The 17263-nt window shown below is 46.5% G+C and overlaps 1 long non-coding RNA gene across 2 annotated transcripts; it reads left to right on the top strand.

Annotated features, from left to right (window-relative positions):
• Positions 1–2516: 2516 nt before the first annotated feature.
• LOC133207357 (uncharacterized) lies at positions 2517–14937 on the top strand. Of its 2 annotated transcripts, none has more exons than XR_009724020.1 (3): positions 2517–2902; positions 13663–13819; positions 14594–14937. It is a non-coding gene; the product is annotated as an uncharacterized LOC133207357 (long non-coding RNA). The 2 variants fall into 2 exon arrangements; XR_009724021.1 differs by lacking the exon at positions 2517–2902 and adding an exon at positions 6187–9127.
• Positions 14938–17263: the final 2326 nt, after the last annotated feature.

The following is a 17263-nucleotide window of genomic DNA, read 5'->3' as shown; positions in this document are numbered from 1 at the left end:
TGTGCAAGATTGGGGTTCCTCAGCTGCTGGCAACGCTTTTGCTGCTGTGAAGACCTCAGTTTGACCTGAGGCATGACACGCTCTAATTAAGACAAAGCAACGATTGCAGGCTGAGCATATTGGTTTGATGGTTATTTTATTCCTGCGTAAAGCCATGCCAAATTGGAAAGTCAGGGTTGCAGAAGAAAAGCATCCAAGCTGCAGACGTGTGCCTGGGATTTCAATCCTGTTTCCACTGAGGTGCACTTTATGTAAGAGATGGAGCTGCTGATGCTCACTCGTCCCAAATTCACACTCAAAAGAAGGCCAGTGCCACCACCCTTCAGGAGAAGTCCCCCTAGCCCTATCTCTGCATGGTGAGTACCCTCCATCCTACCTTCATTTTCAAGCTCATTCAATGATGCTGCAGCCCTCTCTCATTCCTTACAGCCAGCGATGGGGGATGCAATGGGGGCTTGGTACCCAACTTCAAATGCTCATCACTGCAACAGGTTATCGTGCAATAACCTTGAGATTGCCTTACTGCAACTTACTGCCTTAACTGCAATTTACCCTCTTAGACTCAACTCACTCCCTGCCTGATTACAAGTGGAAGCACTCAAAATTTTCTTCTTAACATTTCAAACAAAACAATGGGTTTTTTTTTTTTTTTTTTTGCTTCCATTATGTGTATTTTGGGCTGTGTTTGGGCTCTGGTTCAGTCACCCATAAGGTTTGTTACAGCCCTTTTAGCTACTTGGGACACTGATCCTGAGCATGGATGTTTCTTGCTTTTGAAGTACTGATCCTCATCTGTGGGATCTTCCCAGTGCTCTGCTGATCTCAGGGTTAACTTGTCTGATGTAAACCTTTGTTCTCTTGATTTGGTTTTCTGATTCTCGCCCCCTTAGGTAATGTTTTTTTTTTCCTTGAACACAGTTAGATGTTTGGGAGACTCTGTCTTCCTCTTACAAATCAAATCTCAGTCCTAGGAGAATTGTCTGTGTGGGTTTCTTTAGCCTTTTCACTTGCATAGCCCTGTGGAACAGCTGTAAAAACTCAGCTTGAGGTGTTTGGAAGAAACTGGGAACATCCCATGGAAGAGACAAAGGAGATGGGTTGGGTGGTGGGAAGAGGCACTGCAGCAGTGCGGAGTGGAGATGTTAAAGGAAAGACAGGCTGAGAGAGCTGGGCTGGGGCAGCCTGGAGAACAGAAGGCTCCTGAAGGGGAGACCTTAGAGCAGCTCCAGTGCTTAAAGGGGCTGCAGGAAACCTGGAGAGGGGCTTGGGACAAGGGCCTGTAGGGACAGGCCAAGGGGAATGGCCTGAAACTGCCCGAGGGGAGACTGAGCTGAGCTCTTAGGCAGAAGCTCTTCCCTGTGAGGGTGCTGAGGCGCTGGCACAGGGTGCCCAGAGAAGCTGTGGCTGCCCCATCCCTGGCAGTGTTCAAGGCCAGGTTGGACACAGGGGCTTGGAGCAAGCTGCTCCAGTGGAAGGGGTCCCTGCCTGTGGCAGGGGTTGGGACTGGAGGAGCTTTAAGGTCCCTTCCGAGGTTCTGTGACGCCACGAAGGCCGCAGAACTGCCGGGCCCTCCCCGCGCAGCTGAGCGGAGCTGGCGAGCGCCGCTGCCGAGCCCGTGCTGCCGGCTCCCGCTAGCGCGGCACTTCCTCCAGCGGCCCCCAGAGGGCGCCCCCGCTCCCCGGTGGCGCTGCGGTGGCCGCGGAGAGAGCGGCGCAACCTGGCCCTGCTCCCCCCTCACCGCCCGGCTCCCCCTTATTGCCCGGCCCCTCCTCACGGCCCGGGTACCCTCCAGTACCCTGCTGCCCCCTCACTGCCCTGTTCCCCCCTCAGCGAACGGCTCCCCCCTCACTGTCCGGCTCGCCCTTCTGTTCCCCCCAGTGCCCTGTTCTCCCCACTGACCCACTCCTCTACACTGCCCGGTTCCCCCTCATTGTCAGGTTCCCCCCTCACTGCCCGGCTCCCCCTTAGTGCCCGGCCCCTCCTCACGGCCCGGGTACCCTCCAGTACCAGGCTCTCCCCTCACTGCCCTGTTCCCCCCACAGTGCCCAGTCCCACCCGCGGTGCCCGGCTCCCCTCCCACTGCCCGGTTCCCCCCTCAGGACCCGGTGCCCGGCTTCCCCTCACTGTCCCCCCCTTAGCGCCTTCTTCCCTCCTCAGTACCCGGCCCTCCCCAGTGCTCCAGCTTCACTGCCCGCCCCCCTCACTGCTCCCCGTCACGGCCCGGCCCCGCCTGGCCCCCGCCCCACGGCCGCCGAGTCTGAGCGTCCCGGCTCTGTGGCTGCGGGCGGCAGCGCCCGGACCCCGTGAGGCAGACGCCGCAGCTCTCCCTGCCCTGCTCTTCCCTTCGTTCCTCGGGCCGGCAGCAGAGCCGCCCGCTGCGCTCTGCCCGAGCATCGGCGCTTTTACCCTCCGCATCCCCTCGCCTTTATTTTTCTGTCATTCTTTGTACTTCGCGCCGCGCTGGACATGGAGCCGCCGCTGCTCCTGTGACGGCTTTTTGGGGCAGGGTTCTCCTGTGTGTCTTGTGGGCTGTGGTTTTTTCCCCTTCCAGCGGTGGGAGGACCCTTCCCCTTCTCCTTGAGTTACTTCCCTGCGCTCTCGGCAGCCTCGGAGCCTCCTGGTGCTGAGCGCAACTTTTCCTCCTCCCTCCGCACCCGCTCCCCCTCCGCTGTCAGCGGGGACCGGCGAGGCAGGCGAGCCCCGGCGAGGAGGAGGAGGAGGAGGAGAAGAGGAGGAGGCAGGAGGGGCTGTGTGTGCATGTGTATCTGCTGCCGGAGACCGGGACCCGGCGCTGGAGGTGTCCGCTGAAATATGGAGCATAGTCTTGGATGTGTTTGGGTACCAAAGCTGGTTTTTCTCCTCTTGGTGTTCTCGCTGGCGAGCCTGCATCCTCGAGTCGACGGTAAGTCATCTCTGCCGCGTTCCCCTTCGCTCTCCAGGGCGAGGGTGGTTTTTTCTCCGCAACCTGCCCGTTCCTCTTGTGCTAACGCACTTTCTTACCCTCTGCAAGTGCGATTTGGGTTTGGTTTGGTTTTTTTCGGGGGGTTTTGTTGTTGTTGCTGCTGCTCGTTTTTTGTTGTGAGCTTTTGCATCACCTCCCACAGATGGGAAGGGGGAACCGGGGTTAGAAGCGCTTTGCGCAGCCTTGGAGAGAAAAAGCAGCACTGGAAAGAAGGAAATCCATGGAAAATAAATGAGAAATGTGGCAAGAGGTGGCATAATAGGTGTGTAAGTGTGTGTGCCTTGGTGGTGATAAGGTTAGTTCCCATTCTGTTTTGCACCTGATCCGTCTCTTAACTGGATATATTCGCCTGTAGCTTTTTGGGTCTGTGTGCTGAAAGCAAGGGAAGGGGCTGCCTTTGCTGGGGAAAGGAATGAGCAGTGGATGAGTTAGCAAGGCAGAGATCACAGTTACCCGCAAAGCACCTTCCAACTCTATCAGGCTACGATTCTTCGGGGCTGCACCTCTCTTGCCGCACTTGGCAGAAACATTCTCTAATTAAAAATGGCAAAGCTGGTTGTGTGTGGAACTGGAGTAGGGGAGGAACTGACACAGCGATGCTCCGGGGCTACTTGTACGGGAGAGACAGAAGGGCTCGGCGGTGCACAGATCTCTTACTGAGAAAGAAGGAAAAGGGGAATGGGAGAATGAGCCAAGAAGTGTTAGGAACTAAGAAAGTGCAGCTTTGATTTGCAGGAGGCTCTGGGTGTGTGTGAGTGCATGGTGGAGGGAGATGCGTGAGAGGAAATACCAGTGCTCATTTAATTCTCTCCTAAAGAAACCAAGGAACACTTTGGCAGGAGAAACCTTGGGAAGGGGGGAGACTGGAAAACGCACATGTCTGTGCACACTGCTCTCGCAGCACCGACAGAGGAACAATGGGAACCAACTCCCCACACCACGCACACCAGCAGTAGAGCAGATTTTTTGTGAAGGGGGAAAGTGCTGCATGCGAAGTGTTCTGCTAAAAGATCCTCGGTGAAGCTCAGGTTATCAGCTGTATGCAAATGGCAATTGCCCGTGGAGGTGGTGCTTCCTTTACACATGGGGAGGGGGGGTGTCTTTTGATTGTCCTGGTTTTGGACAGTTAGCAAGTAAACTGGAAGATGCTTCTCCCGCGAACGCCGAATGAGTGTTATTTTGAGTGCGTGTGTCCCCAGCATTGTCCTCTGCAGTTACTTGTGTGGAAGGTGGGACCTGGGCAGTGGGAGCAGGATGATGAATAGGTGTCTCTCTTGCCTTTGCAGCTTAAAGGCTGGGAGATGGGAGACATGGCAGTGATCCTCCTTCATGAAAGATGATTGACTTGCAGGCTCCTTTGCTGCCAAAGGAGGGATATAGCCAGAGACTCTGTGTGCAGGTGCCTAGGGAGCTAAGGAGGCCATGTGCTGTGTCAGGGGCCAGACGCGGTGCTAAACCATTGCTCCCACGGCATGGTGTGGATGTTGTTTTGTGGTCTATGGGTGAAACAGCCACATATTTTCCAGCTACACGTATTGGTTTTGTGTTTCACACGCCACCTATGATACACAGGTGTTCATCGCACTGGTTTTGAAGGTGGCATCTCTTGTGCTGCGCTTCGCAGGCTGCAGGTGGGCAAAGTTTTCCCAGCACTGCAGCCCCAGGGGCTGTCACGAGTTTGTGCTTTCCCGAGCGTCCTTGTCACTGTCCTAACTCAGCCAACAGAACTGAGTAAAGCAGATTTTTGGGGCAAGGCTGTGCCCTCTGCTTGCTCACTGTGGTGTTTCCAATGCCATGCAGAAGGTGCAGGCAGAAGGTTCGGGCAGCACTGTGCTGGCACGGTCCCCTCGCAGCAGGGCATGGGCAGGCAGCAAGCCTTTCTAACAAAGGGCTCCTGGAGATGCTGCACAATGGGGCCAGCGCCTCTCCTGCTCCCTGCCCAAATCCCAGAGCTGCTGTGGGCATGATGGGGTGTGCTCAAAACTTTGGTACCAAAGGGTAGCGGTGCATGTGTGCGCGGGTAGGGGCACGCTGCTTCTGGCCAGATACAAGTTGTGTTTCCGTTGTTTGCCATTGTGTGTGAGGGGCAAAGTGTTTTGGGAAGGATGAGACAAAAAGTAGAGCACACCGTTGCACTTGTACTCGTTAAAACAATGTATATGTGGATGAAGAACAGCAGCACTTGCCATTTTGGAAAGAGACCATGGAAAACATGTTTCTGATCAAGGCACATGTAAATGATGTTGTGTTTGATTATTATGGTGCTGTATGGTTTGTTCTGTGTATGTCTTAAAGTAACCACAAAATATCTTTTTTTTTTTTTTTTCAAATTTTAACCTGTAGGTGGTGATTTAACTCAATCTCCAAAGCTTTTTCTTTTTCTTTTCTTTTCTTTTTTTTTTTTTTTTTTTTTTTCCTGAATGGTTTCTGTGTTTGGTGTCTTTGACTCCCACTAGCTCCCAGTGAGAAATTCAGTGTTAGTGCAGCACGTCAGAGCCCGGTGATGGCTGGGTACGATGGCAATCACTTCTCTGAGTGGTGCAGTATAAATCACCAGTGACCTGTCACAGCATCCATTTCCCATGCGCTGCAGTTGTCCTCTGTGTGATGAGGCCCATGAGCCACCACACATGTTAACAGGAGTGGGAGAACCGCCGTGTGTTCATGAGAGTATTTTTAAAAATGGAAATGAGCTCAGTCGAGGATGAGCCATTTACATTTAAGTTGTTGTCGTCTTTGTATAGTTTGATGAATGTTTTTATATTCAGCTGTTGTTGTTTTATGTCTTTTTGTCCTCACTCCCCCCTTCTCCACGTCCATATGGATACAGGACCAGTGCTGACTTTAAATATGCAGTCAGGAATGTTTGTTTACAATGAGATTATGCCAAGTGCAATCATCTCCAGATTTCACACTTGGTTCATTTATCCTTCACTGGTACTCCCTTGTCCTTCCTAATACAAAACTTAGCGTGAAAGATCTGTTCCAGAGCACAAGACGTGGCAGCACCATCAAGATATTCTCCCTGCATTTCTGTGTCTGAACCCTTGTTTGGTTGCCTGTTTTACTCTGGGACAGCAAGGTTTTTGGGGCAGGACTGTGAGGAGGACTTTGCTGTGCAGATTCATAGCAGGAGCATGATATGCAGTGAGGGCTTCCAGGATCAAAATGATTAATAAATAGAAGGAAGCCTGTGAGTCTGCTCCTTCAGGGATCTTGCAGTCCAGGTGAGTTCTTCACATCATCTGGCTGAGCTTAAGTTCAGAGCTAGTGCACTGACCTTGCTCTTTGCATTTTTCTGGAGCAGCCTGGGAGAAGTAATGGTGGAACAAGGGCTGTCTTCCTCCAAACCACCCAAGCTTTCCCTGCACTGCCAAGGAAGCAGAGAACCTTGCTTTGCATCCCCATCCTGTCTCACGTTTAGACTGGTGAAAGACTGGTGCTGGATGTGGGCTGGTATTTCCCAGTAGCCTGTTGTTTGACACCATCCTGCAATGACCTATGCTCTGCCTCAGCTCACTTCCTGAAGCATGTGTTGCATATGATGGCTAGGTTGGCCTCTTCTAACAGGAGACAGCTGTCAATCCAGTGAGATAGCAGCTAGAATAACTCTTCCAGTTTCAGTCAGAGTCATTAACCAGATGACCAGCGCATGGGTTTTCCACCAAATGTCCTTTAGAGGGCTCATACCGATTTTTCAAATGTTTTTATGAGATGAAGCAATGCCACAAAATCATCTCTTTCCTATGAGCCTGCTTGCCTGGCATACCCAGCCGCAAGGATAAAACTGCAGTGGGCTTGCACCTCCATTCTTGATGGGAAGGCTTATTGCAGAGACTTTAGCAAATGTGCTAATGTGAGTAAGCTGTGAAAGAAGTTTGCCCTTTCCTGGTATTTAAACATCCTACCACACTAAAGCTCACTGGCTCTTCTCCATGCCAGCTTAAGACGAGGCTTGGCTGTGGCACTTTGCAGGTGTAGGGACACTGAGATCCAAAGGATACAGCAGGAGCCAACAGGTATGTTCTTGCCTCATGTTTGCTGTTGCAAATCCCTCGATGGATGTGATCTACATGAATTAATTGCTTCATGTATTGAATGAGGTGGTTGCAAATGAAGCTAAGACTCAAAGAGGAAACACATTTCCACATGCCTAATTTTCCCTGTTGCTGAAACGCAGCTCTGTAACAGTGTGAGTCAATGCAGCCAGTCTCTTTATTGTAATACAAATAGATGGAAATTTCTTAAAATGTTGTCCTTGCCTGAATAAAAAGTATACTGACAAATTCCACTGAGGCTTTCATGACTAATTAACTAAAGGCAAAAAAAAAAAAAAAAATTCACTTGCTCTGTTAAAATTATCCTTTCTGTAAGAAATTGACCTAAATTCTTCTTTCCATTGGAATCCAAAGTAATCACACTGTCCCTGTCTTCCTTTCCTTTGCACCCCTCTTACCGTGCCCTCAGCTGGATAGAGATGCTCCTGCCCTGAAGTGAAAGTATCAGCATCACCCAAGTCCTCTGGAAGCCATCCACCAGCTACCAGCTGCTCTTGGCTCTTTCCCAAGTCTGTCACCACCCTTACTTTGAATTTGCTCAAGTGAATTCCTTCCTCCATGCTGGCCTGAGTGTTCATCTGCCAGAAAAATAGGTACCGCAGTGTTCTTCATCTGAAGGGTGTGATTGTGCTGCAGGCAGGGCTGAGCTCAGGCGGTTTGCAGGAACTGGCTTCACTACCAATGTTGATGCCATTTTCTGCCCTGCTCCCTGGTGCACGTTCCTGGTGCTCGCTTTACAGAATTCCTTCTCATGTTTGCTGTGGGGATGGCTTAAAAATTGTTACTGGTTCAGGTCCTTTGGAAATTAAATATACTTCATATGTCCGTTACCTTTCTCTCCCCCATTTCCTTCTATAAACTTCCAACCTGTTTGACCACTTCTGCTGTTGAAAAGTACCATGCTCTCCTCAGCAAGATAAAGGATGTTTGATGCTTTGAATTCTGTATTTAATATGGCTACAGAGCCTTGGGAAGTTGATATTTGCTCGGTTGGGTCTTCTGACCAGTTTGGATGAGACTTTCATCAACCTGGTCTAGTGGAAGGTGTCCCTGCCTGTGGCAAGGGGCTGGAAATGGAGAGCTTTCAGGTCCCTTCCAACACAAACTGTTCCATGATCCTGTGGTTCTGCACATCTGCCTATACAGAAAGCTATTGAACTGTGGAAAGCGATGACTGAAAGTGAAGTGCATCTCTTGATTTCTGACGGTATATTCACTGGTAAAATGGAGTATATTATTCCTGTAAGATAATACATCAGATAGTTGTAAACCTAGCAAAATTGTTTCTTTCTAACAATGTTTCTCAGTTTCAGCTTTGATGTGAAGGGCTACAGCTAAATTGGGCTAATGACAAACAAGAAAATCTCGCTTGAGAGTTTGGAGATGTCTGCACTATAAAGGAAACTGAATTCTCAGAGAGGCATGATAAATGCACAGTTAAATGTCTCAATTGCTGTCTCGGTTGATGGCAGTCATTTGTCGATGGTAATGCCAATATGTGCTGTAATTTTATAAATGCTCTGAAGTATTCAAAATACATTCAAAACTACTCTAAATTGCTGCCCGAAGTTTCAGCACAGTATTGGTTGTCAAACAGAGAATTTGAAAGGATAGTATCTACTTGGAAATTGCAGTACTGCCTGAACACCGGGTATCTTCTAGCCCTGCAAATCAGAGTTTAAAATGGTGAGACTACTGAAGTTTTGATGGTTTTGTTTTCTTTCAATGGTGCTTTATGAGCAGATTTACTGTATTGGTCATGTGCACTCAGTCCATGGTCACACTTTCCTTGGATGGAGGGCTCACAAGGTGCCTCCTCTCCCAGCTTGGAAGCAGCAGGTAAACAACACTCAGCTTTGTCATTTCCAAAGCTTTGATATCAATTTCCACCTGTTTTGGGAAACAGCATCCTTACCAGCTGAGCAGTTTTACTCATTGAAACAAATATTCACTGTTGTTCTCTTCTAGGGTCTTACAGCAAGAACAAAAAGCAACAAAAATAGATAAAGTGTAAAATAAAGATGCTGGAAATCACACAGAAAGGCTCACATTCTGTGCACAGAGCTTCCTGAGCAGTGCAACAACCCCAACGCAACCACCAGTGCAGGTGTTTATGAAAACATTTACTTTAGTTGGAGAACGTGGGTGTGTTGGATGCTTACTGTGACACTGCATTAGGAATCACAGAATCATCCAAATCACGGAGCTAGTGCTTGCTTGATGTGGATGTGCCGTGGAATGAAGGATGTACCGTGGGAGGTGAGGCCGCTCACTGGGGAGTGGATGGAGAGCTTGATAAATTGCAGGGTTATGGCTCTTTTGAGAGGCTCTGTAGATTAGCTGAGCTAAGGTCAGCTCTTCAATCACCAGAAGAGCTCTGCAATGAATGACAGTCTCTTAGTTCATATTTTTATCATTTATATAATAATAATAATAGTTTCCCAACCTGGTGTCCGTGTGCTGTACACCCTGTCAGTCAATGGGGTCTTCAGGTATTAGGCTGACAGATACTATGTTGTATTTGTCCTGAACAGGTGAGGAGCTACATTTTTGTATTTTCAATTTGCCATTGCTTTGTGCTGTCCTTTTTTTAACTCAGCATCATGGCTCCGTTCTTGTCTCCTGTTTATCAAGTTTCTGTTTACTCACACTGCATATCTTCTGTTATCTCCCCAGCTGCCCAGTGTCACATCTGTGCAGCAACTGGAAGTACAGGCTGTTGTAGTGGAAATAGCAGCAAGGTTACTCTTGGGTGTGGGTAGTTTCTACAGTGAAAGACAGAGAGATTATCAAGGTCTTCAGGGAGACCTTACAGTAGCCTTCCAAAACTAAAGGGGACTGACAAGAAACCCAGAGAGGGGCTTTGAACAAGGGCCTATAAGGACAGGCCAAGGGGAATGGCTTGAACCTGCCTGAGGGGAGACTGAGCTGAGCTCTTAGGCAGAAGCTCTTCCCTGTGAGGGTGCTGAGGCGCTGGCACAGGGTGCCCAGAGAAGCTGTGCTCAAGGCCAGGTTGGACACAGGGCCTTGGAGCAAGCTGCTCTAGTGGAAGGTGTCCCCGCCCATGGCAAGGGGTTGGAACTGAATGAGCTTTAAGGTCCCTTCCAACACAAGCCAGTCTGGGATTTTGTGGTTCTATTATTATAGATAACAGTAACAAATTAGTTTACTTCTTGCTTTTGAGTACACTGGGTAAACAAAGATTTTAATGAAAAATAGTGACACAAAGTTTGTGTCATCTGCCAGGCTGGTCACAGGTTTGAGTCTCAAGGCAAAGCAATTGAGGAGAAGTCCTCGCTTGAGCCCTGTATGAGATACACTTGTGCATGTGCTTGAGATCTTGCGACCAGGATGGGAACAGATAATATTTCCACCAAAAGAGGAATCATTTGTTTATTTAGTGTATTCTGTGTATGGACAATCAATGTAACTTCAGCCATTTCCCATGCAGTGCTGTGATACTAAAGTGACGCTTGACATAGGTTCCTGCCTATGGTGTGATCTGCAGCTAAACTGGTGGGCACTTCTGTCTGGCTGTTGAACTCTGAGAGTGTTAATTAGACAAAACATTAGACAGCTCTGGACAAGATCAATTGATATAATTGTGTGAAGTGTTTCTTTCTATAGGCAGGACTCCCCAAAGCATTGCAATTAAAAGCTGAAGGTTGCTTCTCTAGGAGTGCAGTTGATGTAGGACAAGGAGTGGTTTATCTTGGGGCTGGCATCAGGTACTTGGCAGAGGTGTGTTTCATCCTTAGCCCACGGCTGAAGGCTTATTCAGTGGAGAGTTTATGCATCATCATCCTTCCCCTTGTCTCTCTGACAGTCTTTTCTTCACTAGCCAAAGACTAAAAAGCATTTTAAAAGCATTCTTTTGAGTTTTTCTCTGTTACTTTTTATTCCTCTTGGAAGTATAATGGGAAGAAGAAAGACATTTTAAAAGGCTCTGATGGGCCTTCGTCCATATTCCCTTTTTTTTTCTTCCTTGCCTTCTGAAGCATAGGAGAAGGAGAGCAAAAAAGACCTTAAAACTTTTCCTCTGCTCTTCCATGGTGCTGAAGACACACAATGAACCATGGTTGTGGTGGGACCTGAAAGCACCAGCCTGTTTTCTGCTGAAGCAGCAGTGTGTTTTCTCCCTGGGATTGAGGCTTTGATTGACATTGTGATGGCAGGCACTCATGACCAATGCCAGGGAAGGACCTCTGCAAGTTCTCTGTATGACTGTAATTAGTAATCACAGTTTTGCCTCAGTCACAGTTTGTGCTCAACTACCTCCAGAATCACAGAATCCCAGACTGGTTTGGGCTGGAAGGGACCTTAAAGCTCATCCAGTTCTAACCCATTGCCGCTGGTCTCATCTCAATCTCCTCTCTGGCAAGTTAAAGCTATTCCCCCTTGTCCTGTCCCTACAGGCCCTTGTCCAAAGCCCCTCTCCAGCTTCATATGGTTGCAGTTACGTGGCGTTTTCCCCAAATTCATCAAATTGGTCAACATTCATTCTCATTTTCCAAATGTCATAGTGATTGTGCTTCTCTTACCAGACGTGAAAATCCTTTTTCCTAGTTTGCTCTTCACTTATTGTAGATGCTGCTGAACATGCTGTTGGAGTGACTGGTAATCCTAATGTCTTATATGTTGTATATAAATATAGCAAAAAGTCCCATGATCCCCTATTCTGCTTTGGAAGGAAGCTTCCTAGATTTTTTTTTTACTTAGAAGGTTGAAGATGTTTAAATGAATTATTGAAGAGGAGTCTGCCATACATATGAAAGTAGTTAACAGTCTTAGATTTAGACTTTGCCATTAGAAAGGATATTGGGATTTTTATGTATTTATTTATGGGGCCTCCAGATCTGCTTGTTTTCCCTGTACAGGATGAGTACTGTTTCCTCCTGCATGAGAAACAGTGTGAAGCAAGTTAAAAAATTAACTGAGTCTGACAGCTCTTGTTTTACTGTTCATGATTAGGAGGATGCAAAATGAGATGGTTTTATACTGCTGAATGGTGTCAGAGAAGCTTTTTTCAGTGTCCACAGAAATTCTGTGTGTCTGTGACACAAACGCCAATAGACGCTGATAGGTCCCATGGTCAAAGTGTCAATAGGACATTCAGTCAACAAGCAGTGTAAGGATGCTCAGAGAAAGGCATCAATGCACAAGATTTTAAAGTGTTGTTGGACTGAGGGTGTTGTACGTTTAGTGCATTTGCAAAAAAGCATATGGTTTTGTGTTTTTACATCTATGATGTTAATTGGTTTTGACATTAAAAGTAAGGGGATACTCTGTGGAAATTAAAACAACTATGTGCTTTGATATAGCAGGTGTGTGTTGTAAGAAATATATTCAGGTCTGGCAGAGGCTGTTACACATGGCAGTTTGCTCTGATCTCCCTCTCACGTAAATATTATTCATTCTTTTTGTTTTTATTAAGGTGAAATAAAGGTCATCTGGGTGAAAGATTCAGGAGAAAACTGGGTAAACAGCTGTATTTCCATACTGCCCACAGAATTCTCTAAGCCCACAGTAATGGGCATAAATCAGATTTATTTTTTTTAATCCATGAAATGTTAATGATTTAAACAATTACAAAAAGAGAGAGAAAGGTTGTTTCGGTACATAAGGTCAGGTTCTCAACCTGAATAAATCTTCACTGACTTCCACGGAGACGTCTTCACATCAACAAAGTCCTCCTAACACAATTTCTAGTTGATCATTTGCATTCCTTGTGAGCTCGCATAGGTGCTGGTTCTTTGCAACCAAATAGCTTTGCTCTAGCAGGTGTATTGATATTAAAAGGGTTGTTAACACCTCTCCAGAGGGGGATATTCTGTTACCAGTAACTCTATCAAGCTCTTCCATCTGTGTAGGGAATTTGTCAGAAGCTAGTGTTACGTTATTAAAAGTATTAGTTATCTCTTTTTTGTGTCTAATGGAATTACATCATTAACAGAACTCCATTACAATATATGGAAAATTATATCACCACAAGGACAACAGCCTCTTGAGGTTGGGAGGAATGCTCTATGCTCAACCATTCAGGCACAACTGGGACAGTGTCATGACTCTCTAAATAAGCAAATTTTCCCGTCCTGATGGAGGGGAGGTTTGGTACTTAAACGGGTGCTCTGGCTTGGAGCCACCCAGATCCCTCAGCACTGTCTCTTCACTGCAGATCGTTTTTTGGGAATCAAGTATGAATCATGGAATAGTTAGAGTTGGAAAGGACCTTAAGATCATCTAGTTCCAACACCCCTGTCATGGGAAGAGGCACCTCACACTAAACCATGAAACAGCTTTGATCTCAAACACGCAAATTAATAATACTCTGGCTTTTTATTTCCTTCTTCCCCTGATTCTCCTTACATAAGTTTAATCTGCCTTTATCACAAATTCTTGGTGGAGTGAAGCCATTGATGAAGAAACAATGATGATGAATACTCCATCCCTGGCAGTGTTCAAGGCCAGGTTGGACAGGGCCTTGGGTGACATGATGTAGTGTGAGGTGTCCCTGCCCCTGTAAGATCTTAAGGTTCTTTCCAACCCAAACCGTTCTGTGATTCTATGGTTAATCACAGGGGGCATCCCTGTGTGTGCCATGCTCAGGCTCACACTGCTCCTGCTTTTTATAGTTTTTCATAGGAACATCTCCCAGCAATGATAATTGCATCTGTCAGTAACTACAAAACTTACCTAGCTTTCCAGAAGACACCCTAATGCATGAGATGTGGGAGAACAAGCTCAAATCCAGACAGAAAGCAGAGCAGAGCCCAAAGTGGGTGTATCAGTTTTTTTCTAAGTTGAAGATACTGGCCATAGAAGTGAATCATTGCTCCTTGGAGAATTGGAAAGGAAGGCACAGACTCTTGGTTGGTTGTTTAATTTGCTGCCCACCAGCGATGGCCACCAGCTACTACTGGTGGCAATGAGACCTCTGGCTGCAGCTGAAGTGTAGAAGAAAGATTTTACAGTGACAATACAGGACAAACAAGATTATTCATCACACACAAGACTCTGAGAGCTATAATGTTGGGAGTATGTTATAGCAGATCCCTGGGCTATATTATACCATTAATTTTTTTAAAAGCAATACTCTTGACAGGTTTTAATGGGAAATTCCACTTACAAATCAATGGTGTGATTCAGTCCTGTATTTATTAACACATTCCTCAGATTGCAGATGAGTGAAACTACCTGAGTACAATTCAAATGGCCCTTAAATGTGGAGTGTGATAGTATTTGAGTGTCCGATAATTTATATTGCCAGACTCTGTCTTGGTAAATGAGATCTGTCTCTGTGCATTAATATTCCAAATACCTGATAGCAATAACTATTTCATTAGTTCTGATTGTACTTGACATCTACATTGCCAGGAGTTTCCCTGCATCACCCTTTGCTCGGCTCCATGCTTTGCCACTAAATGCTCTGTTCCCATATGGTAGGTAAATGGGTTGTGTCAGAAATAAGTAAACCTTTATACAAGGTCAGTTTGGGTCATTGCATGACTAAAGAACAACAAAAAATGAAGCCAGACACTTCTGGAGCTGGGGTTAACTTTTCTGGTTTTCTCAGCCTGATAAATGGATGCTGATGCAGAAGTTTCCATCCCAAGAGCTTCTCCTTGACAGAGGTGTAGAGCTAAAGGTCCCAGGGTCCTTCCCATGAGGAAACCTGGTGATGAGGCTAGCCCACTCAGGTATAATTCTTTCTCTAATTTTCTACTAGGTTTTCAGTCATTCCAATTCTAAAACCTCATTTTACCAAATTGCCCCATGATGCTGCCACAGCCTTATCAGTGTCCTGTTGCTGCTTGTCCATGAAATTAAATGACTATGGGGAGGTGCTAATCACAGTTAAGGCTAAACAACTGCAAACGCCTACAAAGGATGGTAAAATGCTCTGAGGTTCCTGTAGTAAAAGGGTACGACACAACTGTAAAGTATGACTATCATAAAAACGCTGATCTTAGCTCTAGTAAGCTCCAAATGAGGCTAGAGTTATACTGACAATAAATTACATTTTAAAAGGTAATTCAGTGAATGTATGATGAAAATTTGCCCTCTTTGTATGTGATCTGTCAGCAACTTACCTGCATTTGTTTCTCATTTTTTGTAGAGCATTTCTTTATGACATATACATTATTCTTTAATATAAAGAAGCAAACAACTAATGATTTCCAAAATTCATCTCAGTTTGGCTCCTGGGAGGAAGATGGTCTTTTAAAATTATAATCTGTAAACATATTCCCCCAAATCTTTTGCAGTTGACTCCTGAAACTCTCACTGAAAAAACCAACCCAAACACATTCCTTCTTTGTGGTCTTTAGTCTGAAAATGGGAAGTGTTGTTAAGTGCTGAAGGCCTTCCCTTAGCCCTGTTACTGTAAAAGACATTCATGTAATTGGATTGCTCAGCCTGGAGAAGAAAAGACTCTGGGGAGACATTTAGAGCAGCTCCCAGTGCCTAAAGGAACTACAGGAAACCTGGAGAGGGGCTTGGGACAAAGGCCTGTAGGGACAGGCCAAGGGAAATGGCTTGAACCTGCCCGAGGGGAGACTGAGCTGAGCTCTTAGGCAGAAGCTCTTCCCTGTGAGGGTGCTGAGGCGCTGGCACAGGGTGCCCAGAGAAGCTGTGGCTGCCCCATCCCTGGCAGTGTTCAAGGCCAGGTTGGACACAGGGGCTTGGAGCAAGCTGCTCCAGTGGAAGGTGTCCCTGCCCATGGCCGGGGTTGGAACTGAATGAGCTTTAAGGTCCCTTCCAACCCAAACCAGTCTGGGATTCCTGGTATTCACAGCCTTAAAAGGCTGCACAGGACATGAAAAATGCCCCTCTGTGTTCCTTTGAGCTACAGCAGGTGAATTCTCAAAATTGTTCATAGTCATTTTTCTGCTTGTTAATGGCCTTTCTGGGCAGATGAATTATAACCTTGCACGAAACCAAAATGTTAAGTCAACAGGCAAATGACAGAACTGGAGGCGAGTATTGCTTCTTAGTTTGTACTTAAGCAATAACTGTAATGTTTGCAGACCAAGACTTAAGTGTCAACTGTCAGGACCAGAAGGGCTACAGCTAACAAAGCACCTCCCATCCTCTCCTTCTGCCTTCACTCCCCCAGCTAAACCAGCATATAGATGCATGATGCAAAGAGAATTTTCCCCTAATTAGATTGCCAGGGGCTGTTTATTCAACTTTTGTGTGGAGTGATTTCTGCTGGGCTTCTAGCATCTCCTGCCACACTCAGGGACATGAGTATCACCACGTCACATCTAGGAGTTACAGATTCTGGTCTCTATAAACTCTTTTGAAGGGTGCCTGCATTTATTTTGAGGGTTCATGGCATGCAGTGAAGCTCTGTGGACCTTTCTGCAGCTGGTTTCCATTGTGTAGGGATTCTGTGGATTGGGCTTGATGACCCTGGTTGTCTTGTCCCATCCAAAGCCCTTTCTACACATCTGGTCAAATTGGAGCCCTCCTTGTTGGGACCTCCCTGCTGTGAGTGAGACCTGGTGGGAAAATAATCTGCTTTAACTTCACATTTCTGGAAGCCTGCCATTTAAGGCATGGTAACATATATTAATCTGTGGAGAAAAATAGCCACCTCCAGGTGGTGTATTGTCTGACCTGCCTTGATATCTACCTTGAGATAATGCTAACCTTCACAAGGTACCTACTTTATTCTATTCTTTATTCTACTTTAATTCTATGACCGTGTAGTATTAAGGAAACCTGAACATCAGTATTATGAAAGACACAGGTTTTTTTTTCAAATGATTTCTAATGCAAGTTTGGTATTGAATTAACAAAGTGACCTTTGTGGCATTTACCTGAAGCACAGGGCATGGGCAGAGAGTGCAGAGTCGCTATAATTAGGGGCACAGCAGACCGGGAGGCTCTCCTATCAAAGCTTGCCTTGGAGCACTGGATGCCTCAAGCAAGAATCGCTAAGTAGAGGCAGAGGCAAGGAAATGCTTGTTATCAGAGGGTTAGGGCAGATCCTCTTGAAACTTTGCTGTCTACTAGATTATGGTAAAAGAAAAGGAGCTGGAAGTCGACAAACTCTCCTGCGCATTAGAGAAGTGCAAAAGGCAGTTTCTTCTGTGCTGCTGCTTCCAAGCTCTTCCTGCAGCGCTGCTGAGGTTGACCTGTTTGACACCCTCCATGTTTTAGGCAGTAACTCAGTCAGGGAATTGTCTTCTTTTTTCTTTTTTTTAAGTACAGATTTTTTATATGTCGCATACTAATA

The sequence above is a fragment of the Neopsephotus bourkii genome, unplaced genomic scaffold (assembly GCF_033783945.1).
Source record: "Neopsephotus bourkii isolate Nb327-2 ecotype Australia unplaced genomic scaffold, CSIRO-AGI_Nbou_v1 NB_1870, whole genome shotgun sequence".
Lineage (NCBI taxonomy): Eukaryota > Metazoa > Chordata > Aves > Psittaciformes > Psittacidae > Neopsephotus > Neopsephotus bourkii.
The sequence above is the reverse complement of the archived record's forward strand: the minus strand, read 5'-3'. Positions and strand labels throughout refer to the sequence as shown.